The 15,833-nt window shown below is 38.1% G+C and overlaps 1 long non-coding RNA gene across 1 annotated transcript in view; it reads left to right on the top strand.

Moving 5' to 3' along the window:
* The first annotated feature begins 3,735 nt into the window (after positions 1-3,735).
* Positions 3,736-15,833, top strand: part of LOC128850420 (uncharacterized) — a 99,493-nt gene continuing 87,395 nt past the window's right edge. Inside the window, exon 1 of the long non-coding RNA XR_008447846.1 lies at positions 3,736-3,874. This is a non-coding gene — a long non-coding RNA (uncharacterized LOC128850420). The remainder of the gene's footprint in view (positions 3,875-15,833) is intronic.

The raw sequence follows: 15,833 nt of genomic DNA, 5'->3' as shown, positions 1-15,833 counted from the left end.
CTCCGTCCTTAATCCATTTTGTCTGCAGAAGTTACATTTATTTTCCTGTGATATGTGACATTCTTCTGAGATCTATTGTGGTCGGTTTGTGATTCAATAGTCATATGCTGTACGTTTGAGATATGATTAGTTCCCATAATTTGTCTTTTTCTCCCTAACACTGCTGATGCATGTCCTCCATTACTGATTTGTTTTGATTCTGAGGGGAAAAAATTTAGATCTGTGAGTATTTCTATTTATATCACTTCTTGTCTGTAATACCAGCTATTTTCCTGTCACAAAATAACCTGTTGATATCTGTTGATTCCATGCAATGTGAGTTGCTAAATTTAATTACATTTAATTACTACATTTTGTTCCTAAGAATTCACATGCAATGGTAAAAGTAAAAAGTAGAAGCTACAGCAGGGATTTTTTTGAGATTCAAAACAATTTTTTTGAGATTCAAAAAAGTACATGTATTCTTTCTAATCTTTCTCTGTATTGAAACATCATGATTTGTACTGGAATAGCCAGGCAGAAGTGCCAAAATATCAGAATTCAAGGAGCTGCTACGACCATGACTTAATCAAGCCTGGAAAATAGCCGTAATATATGATGCAAAGATGTTATAATTTTTTATCACATTGTTTGAACAGACTATACAACACCTACAAGGTCATCCAAAGTCACTTTGAGAATAGCATTCAAGCCTTAGAGCAGGGGAGTTTGAAACAGTGAAGAAAATCTCACAGGAACTCCTACATTTGCTATGTATTTATGTTACAGTTGTATAAAGGAGGAGTGAACATTGGAATAAAAAGCTGGTTCTCATGGATATTATTTCTGAAATACCAAAAGGAAAATCAGCAGGGAAAAGAGCTGCTCATTGCAGCAGGCATGGCACTGCAATGGCAGCTCATGGCCAGAAGGCAAAATTGTGTCAGGCCAAGGAAGACCATCCTTTGAAGAAGAGTCAAGGCCAAGTATGATCAACATTCCCCTTATGGTGGGGGCAATGTGTGATGATAAAAGTTCACAACTATTTATCACATCAGAATCCATGGGAGGTTCAATAGAACAGTGAAAGCTCCCGAAGCAGACAAACAGATCACAGAATAAAATTCTTCAGAACTGTCGATATACCTTAGTTTCTAAAGATTGTTTTCCTGATCCACTATAACCTATTTTTTCCCCTTTTTGAGTAAAACCCTATTGGAAGGTGAGCACAAGCATGATGTGCTTCTGTGACCCTACAAAATTTTTATACATCATTTCTTTCAGACCAGAAGTCTGGTGCTTGTGGAAAGACAGCATATTTAATATAGCATGGTGTCCCAGCTTGTGATCCCTGTATGAGTTGTACATTCAATTTCATTCAATTCAACTGCCGTGTAGACCTTCAAGACCAGAGGTGAAATCTTACCACATGATCTCTTTGCAATCCCTGACTTGTTCAAAGCTTCTAAGAGTGACAGAACCCAATGACAGGAACTTCTGCTCATCAGAGCAGTGGTGGCTTGCAGTCGAGATCACACAGGATGTTTACAGCATGAGTCTATCGAAGTACGACACAATGAACAGCGAATTTCACAGCTTTTCCAGTACTGTGTCTACTTAAGTGGTGCAAAACTTCCACATAATCAGTTATCCAGAGTCTATCATTTGTCACACACCAAACAAAGCCCTTTTTCAGTGGTGGGGAACTAGTTGTCCAGAATACAAAAGGGCTTTTTCATGTCCTTCTGTGTATGAATAGGTTAGTATGTCTTTAAACTGTTTGTGAGCCTTCTAACTGTGCATTCACTGCTATAGGCAAGAAACAGCCGGAATACGAGACTAACTAGGGCCTGAACGTTTGTGAATAACCCATCAAAGACATTTATTTGAAGCCTACTCAGTTGATGTGGTTTTCTTGCATTCAGTAAAGGCATAAAGGATGCCACATTTCTTTACTGATGCATATTGAGTAAGACAGACAATCATCTTGTCTTCTTTCAGTAAAAAAGTGAATAGATCTCCCTCGCAGCAATTACAAACATTTTTTTGTGTATAATAGTCCTATGACTAACAGTGCAATGGAGGATATGGTTACAGTTCACACAATATTTTAAACAGTATTTTTGAGCCTCTTTGTGTGATACTTTCATAAGGATCTATGCCCTGGGGGACTTTGGTCACTGGGAAACAAATAAAAGCCAAAAAAACCCAAAAACCGCTTTGTATGAGTATTTCACAAATCAATGATGGATTTTACACTTTCCCACCATGTGTCAGACAGGAGAGAATGGACCAGCACGAAAGTCCAAAAGCAAGCTCCGCAAAACTGGGAACGGAAAATAAGCACGGCACTTGCAAAATAGTGAGATGACTGGCTGACAGACTCAATGTGACCACAATGATTGAAAGGAGAAGACTTTTTCTTTTCCTCAGAAGGACTCACAACCTAGGCAGAAGTGAGTCAAGTCCTATTTTCTTGTTTACACCGGTCAAATACCCATGAACTGGCTTCTTTCCAAAACTTTGTTTAGCTTGGTCTCCAACACAGGAGCACCTCTCACTGTGAGCATTGCTACCATTGGTGTAGACCCTGTGATAACTAAAGCACAGGAGACTCCTCCATTTCATCTGCAAGAGAGCATTTAACCTCAAAGTGTCAAGCACACTTCATTTATGTAAGCAGAAGACGAATGTAGATTTCAGTATACTTAAAAAAGCAACTTCTAGATATCACTGAGAGGACAACATTAAAGCTTGTCCTCTTTGCATTTCTGTTTACAGATTTTTGTCTTCTGTCAGTAGCCTATTTGTACTTTACAAACCTTCAGCATACTCAGTGCCTGATCACTTTGAACGGCTTGAGCTCTTAAAATCGTTCCATGGGCAGATCCTTAGAGGAAGCTAAATGCATTTGCTGAGCTCATGAAGACTCCAGAGAGATCAGCGCTTGTAGCTGGCAATTTGAGATGAAACGCTGCTCTGAGATACAGTGTAAAAACCTCCTTGTTTTTATTTTAAGCAGCTAGAACTGTTCACAGGCAGTAAGCCTCACCAATAAGGCTAAAATACAGAATCGCATCAAAACGCAGACTCATTTAGAAAAAATAAACTGGAATCACTATCCAGGTCAAAACTACGTTTTGGACTAGCAAGAATATTTCAAGAAGACTAAAAGAGGTAGGAAAATATCAGACTGGAGGGGAAGGGGAACTGAACTGGTTGCAGAAATATTTTGTTTGGCACTTAAAAGTTAGGGAGTTTGGAACTGCTGTACTTCAGATCCATTCAAAGTGAGTACTTCCCCCTCCTCTTGCCTCCTGCCTAGAATCCACAGTGCTGGTGGCAAGCAGCAGTGCTTGGCTCTGAGGACCTGTCAGTAAAGGGGAGCTGAGGACAAATTTAGCATGGAGGCAGGATTTTAAGTGCTTTTAAGAATTTTCATGAAGGCTGTAAACAATCTTCTCTTGATCTCTCTCCATTCCTTACAAATAAAGGGTTTTAAAGGGATAATGTTCCATGCATGAATAGCTAGGCTTTTTAGTGCCTAATATTACCTGTGGCTCAGGTTCTTTGAAGCCTCAATTGACTTTTTAATTATTACTCATAAAGCTTTCATAGATAAGTGTTTCCCAGTCTTTGAAGCTGATGCAGGAGAGTGATGGGGAACACCCATTTCCACTCACAAGCACCACTACACATTAGACAGGGACATTGCTAAATGGGATTTTGTTTCACTGCTACTGATCTGCTGTGTGGTCCTCTTCAAGCCATTTTACTTTTTTCTTCTGTGTGCCACACCAATCCAGACCAGAAAGTTGCTATAGCAGATGAAGTGACTATTTTTCTGATTATTATTTTAGATCCTCCAACTTGGCCTGGTGCAACCACAAAACAAGTAAGTCTTGTGAGATTTCTTGGTATGTTTGATGTAATTAAACTACACAATAGTAGGTTATTTGTGAATAGTGTGTCCGTGCTTGTGTGTAAATATAAAAATATGTATGCCGCATGTATATTTTATATACTCACATTTATGTGTATGTACAGATTTCTGCCTCTATATTTATGTAGCTATATTTTCATGTGCAGATAATGCCACTGTATTGTAGATTCAAGTAACCTTTGTGTAGTACACTAGAATTTAAGGCAAATGTGCTACTCTGTGTAGTTCTCTTACCCTTTCAAAACAAGCCTCATGATGAAGACAATACTTAGCTAATTAATTATGTTTTGTCCTTGTTGCTGGTTTAACCTACAGCATTGTCTTAGGCTGCATACCAAGACCAGAAAAATAATGACAAATGCATTGTGACATTCCCAGTGCAAATCATGTTACAGTCTTCCTAGTACTAATTCTGCCATCCAAAGCAAAGGTAAAGCTTCTAAATAATAGCTTTATTATAGCGCATTGCTAGCAGGTATGGAGGGTTCCTCTGGTTCATTTATAACAATGCAAAGCTGCAGAGTTGTTATCTTTATCAGAACGATTTTCTCTGGTTTGTGATTTGTGACACCAGCAAACAAGCAATCCCGCCCACGGCCCCGGCACCAGCAGCAGTATGGGATCAATGTGGGTGTTAATGACATTGTGAGTAGATAAATACAGGGGCAGGAATCCAAATCCCACAACGGCCCTCTCGCAGTTAATGCCCTCTCTGGAAATGGCATATTCTTGGAGCGAGTCCAGGCACCGTGGTCACAGGATGAACTTTCCCTGACTTTGCCATGCATTAACATCCAGTGCACCCGGGGATCCTCAGCCGTTGCCTATGAATCACTCGGGGGCCCCCTGCGTGTATTTTCTGAACAAGTGTCAGCAAAAGTGTTCTGCCCACGCTAAAGAGTACAATTGTTTAACACTTTGTCAGGCAGTTACCGTGGGTTGTATAAATCCACGAGGATGTGTCTTTCGTAATTTAGTTGGAATGGATTTTTGACCCATGAATCAATGAGAGACTTGCAGAATGAGTAGTATTTGCTTCCTGAAAGGCTGTATGATACGAACAAGGTCAGTTTACTGTCATTTTTTTTTTTTAATCAGGGGAAAAAAAAATACTTAAGGGACATTTAACATATTTTGACAAGGTGACCCACAATTATCCATTAGTGTTGTATTTGTCTAAGCCCCTCTGCATTGATATGCAAGGACCATGTAATAGTTCATTGATGTCCCACTTGGGGGTGGGGAATAAGGCAAGTGGGACTTCTCCAAGGTCTTTCACAGCCAGAATGCATCTAGCTATTGCCGTATTGATTAAATATTTGGATAGTTAATCAACACAGCTAAGCCCTTTTAACCTGCCATGTGCTATAGAGAAAAAAAAAAAAAAAAAAAAGGAACCATGAGGATGCGATTTTTATCTTAAATTTTAACATAGAAACATATCTTAGTAGATAACAAGGTCATGGAAGAAATTGTGAGTTAGACATGGTCCCTGACACAAGTACAATACAACCTTGAGGTGTTAGGCGGAGACAGTGTTATGCTAATTCCAGCAAGTTTTATCTCAAGCGATGACAAACTGCACGTTTACTGAAGTAATATTTTTACTTTTTTCCCCATGCTGGAGAGAAGCTAAAGGTAAATTCTCAGTTCTTCAGTTGCTGAGGATTTTATTCCATCCTACCACACCTCTGAGAAAAGATATTTAAGGGGTAGTCATGGAAGACCCACCTGTAATGTGTAGAACTCATGAAAGTGTATCAGTTTTTTGTGATTTTTATTAATTCTTGTAGGGATGCTTGGGAGAGAAGCCCAAAACAAGCACCAAATACGTGGAATGGTAGCTGGCGTAATTTTGCTGCTATCTCCATTCCCTTCACTTGCGTGACCTCCAGAGCATCAGAAGCAGAGAGCTTTATTCTCAGATGCAGTAAAGTCTCATAATTGCACTAACTTCAAAGGGTCTAGAGGATTTACACCAGCTGGAGATAAGACAAGAGTGGCTTTTGGTACCTGGGATAGCCTACAAAGCAGTCCTCATGCTTGTTACTGGCTCTTTGCGACATGAGAAATAGCCAGACTTGAGCAAGCTGTGGATAACACCAGCCTGGCTGAGAGGGAGGATCACAGGTCTTTTTCCTTACCTGCATGCTGTTTATAGTATCACTTCTGTGAACCTGCCCATTGCATTAAGGATTTATTGCCATTGTACATGCCAGCTTCCGTTTCTCATTAACCACAGTTTCAAAGTAGCTCTTACCTCTGCAAATAAAGTCTGCTCCACACATACATTTAGGGGGTTCTCTTCTTTGCAACCATGAAGTTTGTCTTTAGTTTGAATACAGAGGAAGTAGCACCAGAGCCTCTGTAAATGGACTTGACTGAAACAAAGATTAATAGAGGAAAAGGGCTGAGCAAAACTGCAAAATAAATAAATAGAGGTATTGCTACAAGTCTATTTAAGCTATAATATTTTAACTGAGAAGCTGAATAAATGGTTTTACATTACATTATCTATTAAGCATTAATGTGTAAATTTACAGGGTAAGTGTCTTATAATGCACCAGTTCAGCTGGAATAATTTGCATAGAAAAGTACTTGGGAAAGATGGAGGAAAAAACCCAGCTGATTCATTCCTCTCTTTTTTCCATGGCAGTACAGTTTTGGGAGTGTGGCTAAGCTTTGTGCCATAGACTAACCGAATGCAAATAGGCTGAGGTTGTAATTTTCTCTCCTTCGTGGAGTGGTGGCCATGTATCCACACAATGCACTATAAGAAGGAAATTAATGGCCCAAAACTTAATGCTTACCTATGTTCTGAGTGTATGAGGAAAGTATATGACTTGGGGAAAAAAAGGACTTTTTAGCAGACAGCGTTGACGATGGTAATAGAACTGAATTTTGGAGAATGTTTGCTATGAACTAAACTTTAACCAACAGCTAATCTACACATTTGTTTAGTTAACAGAAGATCTTTAACTGCTTCTCAGCTAAGCTACCCTCTTAAGAATTATTGGGCAATTTCTAGGTGGGAGCAGAAACTGACCAAAACTCTGACATATATTTGTGGAGTCAAACACAGAGGACAAAACTGATCGTTTTTGCTCTGTGTCTGCCCTTCCTCTTCATTATTTTCCCTAGCACTTTTATCACAGGGATGTATCTTGCTTTCTGTCCTTGCCAGTGCTGATTTAAGTGTGGAGAATATTTTGTAAAGTTGCCCAGTAGAGTTCTATGAAGCTCAATGTTGTCCAGGCCAAGTCCAAGTAAGAATTTTAGAAAGTTTTCCAGTAATAATTCTGTAAATAATTCTGATGTCAACTACTGTTTTTAGACTTCCTATTTCCAGAAATCAAGGTCTGAATCACCTAGACATGAGTTTTTAAAAATAATTTATTAAAAATATTAACTGTAATATCTAATCTTTGTGTTCCCTATCATTTATCAATCAAATGGTCATGAAAACAGTTAAATGCAGTTCCTTACAGTTAACTACAGTTTGTGATTTATCTGGTCACAAGGGGAATGGAAGGAAAAGAAGCAACATTATCCAATGGATACTTAAATAAAAAAGAATGAATGTGTTGAAATTGTTCTGAGTTTGGGGTTCCATCCAGTGTTATCCACATCTTCAACAACATGGAAGTTCCATTACCTAGAACTCTACAAAAACAAATTTCCTCTGAAGCAGAGATCCCTTTGGATTGGTGTTGGTTACAGAACATCAAACTCATACAGCTTAAGCTGTCAAGTGTCACATAATTAACGCTGGGAGTCATAATAAGGCAGTTTAATAATTTGATTTACTAAAGAAAAAAAAATCCCCAAAGTCAATGTACTAAACTGTAATTGAGGGTAATTAATTCAAATGTTTTCATCTGCCTTTACTCCTATGCCCTAGGTGGTGGGAAGCTGCAGGGTAGTGTCCAGAGTCTAGGAGGAACCAGCTGATGGCACTGACACCGACACTCACACTATAGACAGTAGATTTGCAACACTCACGCTAGTACCGAATTTCAGCTCTAAGTCTTCCAGAGCTGCCATTCCTCTTTGTTGTTTACAAGGCAGCCCGCTAATCTGAATTTTGGCCAGCTTTTAACAGGTCTTTAATTCTCCATCCTGATGTTGCAGATAGATGCATCAAAGGCTCCATATTCCCAGTGCATTCAGACCAGAAAGAAACTAAAAATACCTTGGTTCCATCCTTCTATTCCCTTTATAATAGAATTTATCCAACAGCTACCACTGCCCTTGAAAAATATTGATATGTTTTCTAATAGACTGTAACTGAATGGATCAAAAATTATAAATTAAATTAAATGCATCTTACATAACATTAAGAAACACATTTTGGGTGAAAGCAAAATCATTTTTAAATGACATTTTGAAGTGTTAGTGAGAAACAAAACAAAAAATGAAAAAGCAATAACGTCATCAATCTTATGTCATTTGATTTACAATAAATGTATTTCTTTTCTGAACTAGTGGAGTCGTATGCCAAATCAACCACTTTTAATTAAAACTCATATTATTCTTCATATTGTACAAAAGACTAGTGCTAACTTCCCTATTTATTTTGCAGTTCCTGAGTATTTAAAGCACATGCTGTCATTTAGGATTGTACTAAAGTCTTGAAAAAATATCTCATCCTCAAAATCCTTTCAATGGCTTACAAATGACCAAAATGTTTTTGAAATTCACTTGTGAGTTTGGTTTTTTTTTTAAGGGAACCAACCAGTTGGTTACTGATTATTTCCTGGCTTGTGAAATGAAAATACATCTCTCTGCCTCTCATTTTTTCAAATATGTTGTGTTGTTTCATTCACAATTTGCCCATGGCAAAGTCCAATATTTTAATCAGTGAATGAAAATTTTAATGAAAAGAGACGGATGTTAAGAAAAATTTTGCATAACTTTTATTAATGAAAAAATCTTCATTTGTGATCACATGTAAATAGATAGTTTAATAAAGATGTTTCTGCAGGTGACATTGACAATAACAGTGGTATGCTATTCTTAGAAGAAAGCACACATAGCACCATGCAAATACTGCCGGTGAAATCTATAAAATAGTAGTCTTCTACTTTCTGTATATCGTAGAATCATAAAATCAAAGAATCATAGAATCATAGAATGATTTGAGTTGGAAGGGACCTTAAAGATCATCCAGTTCCATTGTCCCTCCCATGGGCAGGGACACACCCCACTAGATCAGGTTGCTCAAAGCCCTATCTAACCTGACCTTTAACACTTCCAGGGATGGGGCACCCACAGCTTCTCTGGGCATTTTGTGGCAGGGCCTCACCACCATCACAGTGAAGAATTTCCTCCTTATATTTAGTCTATGCTGGCCCCTCTCCAGTTTAAAGCCATTCCCCTTCATCCTATCATTACATGCCTTTGTCCTTCCCTGGCTTTCTTGTGAAGTCACTATTAACAGATGTGACTGGTGATCAATAGGTATCACCAGCATAAAGTTTTATGTTGCCTTAACTCTGTCCCAAATGAATTAAAACTGGTTTACTTTTGCATTTTTTTACTGTCTTTGTATGTATAACATTTTGCTGAAGTATCCTCCAGCCCCAACCACTCTTTTCACGTCCTTCAAGTAATTATTACCAGAAACTCATAAAATGGTCTGGTAAAATGGGGAAAGCAGTCTGGCAAGAAAGGAGATGTTAAGTAAGATGATCTAGCATACTCCAAGGAGCTTGGTACTTTCATTAGTGGTAAAATCTGTGCCTGTAATGGACAAACAGGGATGTGTATCTTTATTTCCCATTTGTCACAGTGCTTTGCATCTGGTATGTGATGCCAAGTAATACCAACCTCTTAACACACACACACACACACAGGCACAAAAAAGAAAAAAAAAAAGAGGACCTTCTGTGTATTATTACATGAAAGTGATGAGCATTATGACTATATAATTTGTGTGTGTTTGTGAATGCATATATGCAGAAAAGTAATATGTGTGGGTGTTTGCATATTAGAGAGCATTAAACTTTAAGTCACTCCACACACTGTATATCAGAGTTATTGGAATCCTAGAGCCCCAAAATTCTCTCTTCCATTATTTCTACCATAGTGAAATAAAGTTATTTGAAAAACAATGACAAATGATTTATACTACCCAATGATAACACTGAAAACAAAGGATTAACTATGCTGTGTAAATTATAATTATAGTTGTAATTGGTTAAAATGAATGTGTAATAAAAACCTGAAAGGATGTGTAAACAGAAAGTGAATTTCTGTAATGAATCAATAGATGATGATGTATTCATAATTCTGTTTTCCTTTTTTCTTCTAATTATAAGTGGCAAAAAAATCATCTAATATTAATAAGACATGCATATGCAAATACTGTTTTTAAAGTTGGAATCTTTTTTTATGACTGGATTAAAAGAAAATGTTTCACAAATATTTGTTTGCATTTTTAATGTTTGGGTACTCTAATTCCTTACTTGAAATGGAAGTTTGGTATAATTCATGGTCACATGTGAAAAAGCGTAACTGGAAAACAGGAAAAAAAATCACGTGTTCATTTATGGGCTCTGGCTACTCAGAAAACAGGGGCCACCACAGGCCCTGGGTTATATAAATGGGCCATGCCATCAGCCACTGGAGTCCAGAGAACAAACTTTGTAATGGAACAAGTCCCAGAGGAACTTTTTTTAAGACTTTGGGAGGCTCTGGGCCACTCCAGCAAGAAGACCCAATGCACCCGGCTGGATGAACCAGTGACTGACCCAACAGCAATCTACTATGAAATTAGCACGTTACTTTTAAATTTTTAGTTGTACTCTTTTACACCACTTACTGCACACGTGGCAATGCTGAATTGGATGCTAGCAGTAACATGTGCTGGTGTACGTGCACGTTCATGTGGGAAACAAGAAGGGCAATGAGGATGGTGAAGGATCTGGAGAACAAATCTTATGTGCAGGTGAGGGACCTCGGGCTGTTTAGTCTGTAGAAGAGGAAGCTGAGGGGAGACCTTATTGTGTTTTACAGCTACTTGAAAGGAGGTTGTAGCGAGATGGGTGTTGGTCTCTTCTCCCAAGTATCAAGTGAGAGGATGAGAGGAAATGGCCTCGAGTTGTGCTGAGGGAGGTTTAGATGGGATATTAGGAAACATTTCTTTATTATCAGAGTGGTGAAGCCCTGGCAGAGGTTGACAGGGGCAGTGGTGGAGTCTCCATCCCTGGAGGGGTTCAAAAAATGTGTAGCCATGGCACTTGAGAACTTGGTTTAGTAGGCACAGTGGGGTTGGGTTGGCAGTTGGACTGGATGAGCTTAGAGGTCTTTTCCAACCTTAACAATTCTATGATTCTATGAAAGACCATCTCTGCTCCCATGGGATTATGAGCTTAGGACATGGTGAAAGACAGCAAAGAAATGGACAAAAGGAGAAGAGAAAACAGCTAGTTGTCTTCAGTAAAAAAAAAAAATATTGTTAACATTATAAACATGCCTAATGGCATGTGCAATAACATCATTTAGGTATCTGCTTTTTGGCAACTTGTACTGAAATTTTCCTTGCGAATAACTGATTTGTGTGCACGAATGTGCAGTCAGATAAACTCTGAGTGTATGATTGCGAAATTGTCTGTATGACAATGCATAAAAAATTAATGTATCTAAGTATCTTTTGTGAAAAATATCATCATCGTTATTGAACACTAGGAAGCTATTTGTATGAACATATTTTAGATTGGCAAGTCATTGATTTCTATTTAATGCTCTTTGCCACTGTCTATGAAGTAAAAGAATTTTATATCGTTGCAGAAGTGGAAAGATTTATATAATAGCCATTAAAGGAACATACGAATGTCAGTTTAGAGATGAGTATTCACACGTTTGTCTATTGGAGTTATTTTTCCCTAAAATGAACTTTTATTAACTCAGGAAAAATAGCTAGCAATATGAGAATGTTGTTGAACCTTTGAATATCTTTCATTTTATCACTTTTAATGCATCTTTAATATTTAACATTCATCTTATTATAGACAGAAATCGTGAGATGCATGCACGGTTTCCACACAGTTTTAAAGTTCAATGCACAGTCACAATTCTGAGGGGAGATTTCACACATTTATGAAAAATAAGGCATTTTTGCAGTAAAGTTGTAAAGTGTGAAAGAATTCTTGTTTTATCTGCCTTACTTATCATGTTTATGAGTTATTTTGCCTGGAAGTAAATTGACAAGCTGTCAATGAACAATAGACACGGCTTCAGCTAGGCTTTTCACAGGTTCGGATGCCTTTGGGCAAAAGGGCTAAATCTGTAGTTTGCAATCTAGCATATGGAGTACTGAAAAAAGTGGCAATGAGGTGAGAGACATTTACTGAGAAATTCATGTGGCTGCTGATCTCTAACCACTCCATTTGGTCTGTGGTTTATGAATTCCTGTATAAGTGCTCTACCCCTGCAGTTAGGGAAGGGGATTTTAGTTTACATGTAATGACCCAATTACATTTATTCCTGTCATATTTCTGATCTGCTCTATCAAAATAAATACTTTTGGTTTTCACCACGAGCAATAGTACCTGCATCTTTAATAATAAAGCTCTCTTTAAACCAGTCTAATATGTATTTCTGCATGCTCCTGCTTCTTGCTACAAGAACTGCTATATAATCCCCTAATTAACACAATTCTTGATAGCTTTATCCCTACCCTCATTATAAGCGCACCCTCTTGAGGTGTCAAGCATGTTGTACACTTCACAATGAGATAAAGATGATTTCAAATTCGCATACTGTAGTGGGGGAAATATCATTCTCATTTCCTTTACATGATGTTGTATTCGTCAAGAGACCTTAATGCACCAAGGTGAAAAATGTAATGCCAAAAGCCTTTCTAGTTTCCAGATACTGTATAGAAGAATGAGGGGAGAGCTCAGGATTTCCCTCTTTACTGGGCCTGGGTATTATCTTATCTTTAATGTCTTCCTTCTCTTGACTACTCCAATTGCTGAAGCTAATAAAGTGTAGAACCCATGAAATATGCCGTGTCTACCTGGCTAGAGACAAATTACATTACTTTAGGTTTCTGATGCCATGCACGCTATGGAATATTTTTAAAATGAGCTGTGAGAAACGCTGACCTCTTTGCTAGGAAATATTTATGCAGTTATGTAGTTTAGAAGCATTACAGTTGGCAATTAACATAAGAAATAATACTATGAGCAGTAAAAGTGATGATAAATGACTGATGAAAGGATACTAAATTAGACTGGTTACCACACTTAATTAAGAGACAACTGTGCTGCTTGCTTGATGTCAGTATCCTACATCTAACAAAAAGGGTAAATAGCCTGTTTTAGTTATTATCACGGACAAAGAAGGTACAACTAAAGCAAGGGATATGGATCATAAATACATCACATCATGTAATGCACTAGTCAACCTGAGGAAAATAATGAATGTTTTATATTTTAATTACTTACAAACTCTTCAAATATTAATGATCATGCAGACTGTTTTGGCTACTGTATTGGAATATTATTTAGGTTTTAATTATCTGCATGAAGCAATAAAACACGTTTTCCAGGCTCTGTAATTTACATGCCAGTGCACAGCTGATAGAAAGTCAAAAAGATTATGACTAATTCCAGTCTTAACTGAGTTATTTAAATACAAGAAAGAAGGGGAAAAAAAAGATGATCACAAGAAAACGTCCAGAAAAGGTTCTGCTGGAGGTTGCCTATCTTGAGCCAGTTAAAGATGTGGATTTCATGAGCTGTAATAGTTGCTGAATACCAGGCTGCCTTTCAGAAGTCTGCTTCTTCACTAAGCTGTCATGAAAATTATGCTGATCATAAACCTGAACATATGCTGATCATAAAAGGGAGCACTATATTTCTTTCAAAACAAGTCAAATCACTCTCAGTAAAAAAGAGTGGCAACGTAAAAACTCATTTGTGAAAATTAACTAGATTTAAAGTAGATGGTTGTCTTTGAAGTAGCTGAAGGTGTACAACAGTTGCTGTGAATGCCCTCTTTGTTTCTTTGGGTTAAGAGTCTGCCGAATCAGAACATTCTTTCAAATGAAAAAGACAGCTCCTTACTTTATTAAAGAGAGGAAATCATCAAATTTTTGAAGAGTGAAAGAACTCTGATATAGTCAATGTGAGCACTGCCACTCCCACACAAGGTCTGAGCCATGTGAGAAGTCCTGCTAGTCTGTGCAGGGCTGCAGAGAGCAAGGACGCCTTAGAAATAGGCAAGTTCCAGCTAATGGAAGAAGCCCCTCTGAGCGTTTGGCATGCAATGTCTCAAGAGCTAGAGGAAAATAAATGCTGTTCTGCCCAACAAACAGTCCTTCATGGAAAGACAACCTCTCTCAAAGTTGAGAGGAGTGTTGTTCCTCCAAGCAGCAATAATTTAAAGCTACTTGTCTATGCAGTTACTACCAACCTAGCATATCAGCTTCCCTTCAGCTTATTTTTCTCTCAAGATGTCCTACTCTTATCATAGATTCACAGAATGCTTTGGGTTGGAAGGCATGTTAAAGCCCATCCAATTCCAGCCCCTGCCATGTGCAGGGACACCTCCCACTGGATCAGGTTGCTCAAAGCCCCATCCAACCTGGCCTTGAACCCCTCCAGGGATGAGAGAGCCACAACTCCTCTGGACAACCTGGGCCAGGGCCTCACCACCCTCACAGGAAAAGATTTCTTCCTAAAATGTCACTTACATTTCCCCTCTTTCAGCTTAAAAACATTCCCCCTCACCCTGTCTCTGCACTGCCTGATCAAGAGCCCCTCCTCTGCCTTCCTGGAACTCCTTTCAGTACTGGAAGCTGCTATAAGTTCTCCCCAGAGCCTTCTCTTCTCCAGGCTGAACCCCAACTCTCTCAGCCTGTCCTCCTATGGGAGGTACTCCAGCCCTTGGATTATCTTGCAGAACTTCAGGACGAAGCTTTGCAGTTGGCAGCTTGGTGCAATAATGTAAAGTGAGGTTTAAGCCTGTTTATGACAATACAGAAACCCAATAACTGCATCAGTTTAGAAGTTGTTTCTAATGTATTACCTATGTATTAATGACTGAAATGTTCCAGCTTTAATTCATTCCTGCTTGGGACTTCATATCTTAGTAAAGGCTCAGTGGGAGTGAAGTGAATTTCACCCAAAGACATTTCCTCCAAAGCACTGTCAAACATAAACTGGGTGGATGGAGAGCTTTGGGGAAAAGGACTTTATTGTTATTATTATTATTATTATTATTATTATTATTATTATTATTATTATTATTATCTGATCTTTTATACATGTTAATCTTCAAGTTGCTTTGTAACACTAGCAGATAAAATGTTTGGGTTTGAGTTGTCATTTCTTGAAACAGTTTTACAGACAGCATTCAAAAATACTGAGGCTTTCTTTTTCCTCTATAAATCAAAACAGAAGTACTCTCTAAATTATTAGTATTCTCATTGTTGTTATACATTCCGTAACAAACATGGAAAAAAATTATCTCCTGGCCTATAGAGAGAAAAAAAATTGGATTAGTAAAGCAGTAATAATCTCTTTAAACTGGATTCCTGTAGATTAAACTGGAAATACACATAATTATGCTGTACTGTGCAATTGCCATTGCAATAGATGTTTCATCCTTTTCCTGCATGTCACCTGACAACTTCTCAAACCCACCAGAAAGACCTGCCTTGTTACAGTTGTTTTCTTATGCCTTGGCTAAGTTTTCCTTAATTATTTCTCCAATTCTGTCAGCAATGTTATTGCCCCACTAGTTTAAAGGTTAAACAAAGCACCAAATCTGTCAAAGTGAGTGAAACCAACTGGTGAAGAGCTATCAGAAAGTAATCAGTGCTAATAGGTACATAATGGCTAACAGGGAGCTGTTTGCACTGAGATACATCACAGCAGACAGAACACAGACCTCGTTGAAA

The sequence above is a fragment of the Cuculus canorus genome, chromosome Z, assembly GCF_017976375.1.
Source record: "Cuculus canorus isolate bCucCan1 chromosome Z, bCucCan1.pri, whole genome shotgun sequence".
Lineage (NCBI taxonomy): Eukaryota > Metazoa > Chordata > Aves > Cuculiformes > Cuculidae > Cuculus > Cuculus canorus.
The sequence above is the reverse complement of the archived record's forward strand: the minus strand, read 5'-3'. Positions and strand labels throughout refer to the sequence as shown.